The sequence below is a fragment of the Temnothorax curvispinosus genome, unplaced genomic scaffold (assembly GCF_003070985.1).
Source record: "Temnothorax curvispinosus isolate PA1 unplaced genomic scaffold, ASM307098v1 QBEX01008834.1, whole genome shotgun sequence".
Taxonomy (NCBI): domain Eukaryota; kingdom Metazoa; phylum Arthropoda; class Insecta; order Hymenoptera; family Formicidae; genus Temnothorax; species Temnothorax curvispinosus.
Window position 1 is genome coordinate 44,453 of NW_020218614.1, and position 2,718 is coordinate 47,170.

General features: G+C 46.2%; 1 pseudogene; it reads left to right on the forward strand.

The window, feature by feature from the left end:
• Positions 1-233: 233 nt before the first annotated feature.
• LOC112458360 lies at positions 234-388 on the forward strand (annotated as a pseudogene).
• Positions 389-2,718: the final 2,330 nt, after the last annotated feature.

Below are 2,718 nucleotides of genomic sequence, written 5' to 3' on the forward strand. Positions count from 1 at the left end.
GGAGCACACACTCTCATTTCGGAGATGATCGAGTGAACACTCACATTTTTGGACATCGCCGAGTCGACTCGTTTGTTAACGTGCCTTGCTTGCTTGTTCACCGGATCACGCTTTATGGTGGAGTTCAACTCATGCTGAGAGTTCTAAGAGAAGGTTACTGGATTCTCCGAGCGCGAAATATAGTAAGAACGACCCTACATAGGGTTCATCTTTCATCGTTTCTTTGAACCGATTACCCTGAACGGTGGATTACTTGGCTCGTGGGTCGATGAAGAACGCAGCTAATTGCGCGTCAACTTGTGAACTGCAGGACACATGAACATCGACATTTCAAACGCACATTGCGGTCCACGGATACAATTCTCGGACCACGCCTGGCTAAGGATCGTTTTAATAAATGTTGTCAACCTAACCTTGCAACCGTTCGCATAGCTGAGCAGCCGAGCAAACCCGAGGGCCAGCAGCGACCAGGGGAGCAGCGGACATCGACAATTTTCGAATAGAATTACCGGATAAGCGAGTCCGAAGAGCCCATATGGCTAGCGTTAACCTAAAACCCGAAATACAGGTGACCGGGGTACGATTGACCCCGGTAGGCGAGCAGCGGATGATCGACCGAGTGAGCCAACGAGCGGGACTTGGAAGGAGAGCCAAGCAGAGCAGATCGGGACAAGCGCGGTCGAGATAGCGCAAAGGGCACGCGAGATAGCGGGGTCACGAGATTGACCCCCGCGAACGGGGGTATAACGGTAATAGCCGGGGGCCGAACCCCGGAATACATCTCAGAGGTGACCCGGAGGTCAACCACCCGATACGCGAAGCGTCGATAACCACCAACGCGGAAATAGTGGGGTCACGCAAATGACCCCTGCGCAGAGGGGCACAGCGGTCATAACCGGGGGCCGAGCAGCGTAAATAGGGGGGGGGCCGAGCAGCGTCGTCTAAGGGGTGACCCGAAGGTCCACCGAATGAACTCCGACGCGATAGCGCCAGCGGGCGCAAAGATCGCGGCGACACGGGGGTGACCCCTGCGCCAAGGGGCACGGAGGTCGCAGCCGATAACAGAACCGCGGAGATCGTCTCAGGGGTGTCCCGGATGACGACCCACCGGACCGCGAAGCGGTAGCGCCAGCAGGCGCAAAGATCGCGGCGTCATGGGGATGATCCCCGCACCGGGGGGCACGGAGGTCCTAGCCGACGGATCATACGCGGAGGGCGTCTCAGGGGAGACCCGAGTAACGACCCACCGGACCGCGACGCGATATCATCGACGGGCGCGAAGATCGCGGGGTCATGAGAATGACCTCCGCACCGGGGGGCACGGAGGCCCTAGCCGACGGCTCGCGGAGCGTCTCAGGGGAGACAAGACTAACGACCCACCGTACCGCGACGCGATACCACCGACGCACAGTGGGCCAAAACGGCAATCTAGCTGGACAAAAGTCGATTTTCGAAGATTAATATTTCTTAAAATAAACGATTATATTTTTAAGAAAGATATCTGATAGTTTATTTTTTACAAAATATTTACCATTTACACTTGTAGTTGTGTTATAACAATCATTTGAATACGTCGTATAAATGTCATCTCGCAAAACGTTAAATCATTACTTTAGCAGCGCTTGAGAAAGAAAGAAGTATTCTGCTTATATTGAAAAATATTAAAACTTCAAATTAGATAAATATAGAGAAAGGTATATATTTTTAAATTTTATTAACAAATTTTAATAATAGTTTTTTAATAATAGCGGTATTTTAAGTCAAACATTGCCGATTTTTAATTATAAAATTTTCAAAGTATGAAACTTAGAAAAGTCTACAAAAAAAACGCTGTGGATTGCTGCCGTCATTTTACCAGCATATTATTCCTTAGACATTTCTGAGTTTTATCCTTGAAAACTAGCTGCCACTAAGTGCCGCTCTCATAGATACAGCGTTTTTTAGAACTCGTAACTCGTCCGTTTGCGTAAAGATACACGAGACGGTCTCGCGCTGCGCGTGTACTTGGCGAGACTACCGTGTCTCTTGATATTGACATCTATCTATGGTTATCTATAATTGCTGCAACGGTGTACGATAAACAATATTAACAATAACAACGATGACACTAATTCGCAAGTGATAAACGGACATAAAAGTCATGTGAAAGAGAAAGGTAATAAATAAAAGTTATAATAAAGAAATATGGAAATAAATAAATTGTGAGAAAAATAAAGACATAAAAAAGTGAAGTCTCGTGTATCTTTACGCAAACGGACGAGTTGCGAGTTCTAAAAAACGCTGTATCTATGAGAGCGGCACTTAGTGGCAGCTAGTTCTCAAAAATAAAACTCAGAAATGTCTAAGGAATAATATGCTGGTAAAATGACGGCAGCAATCCGCAGCGTTTTTTTTGTAGATTTTTTTAAGTTTCGTACTTTGAAAATTTTATAATTAAAAATCGGCAATGTTTGACTTAAAATACCGCTATTATTAAAAAACTATTATTAAAATTTGTTAATAAAATTTAAAAATATTGTTACACGCCGACGAGCGTTCGTCACACAATTTCTCACTTTCACACTCGCGGCGCGTGTCACGACACTTTCGCACAAATAAGATGACTCGTTTAGAAATCAGTAGCTCTTTATTACGACTCTCGATATAATAGAGGAGCTCGGGACGATACGTCCGAACGAGACGCGTCCCAGAGTAAATCTGAACATCAAGTATAACAGG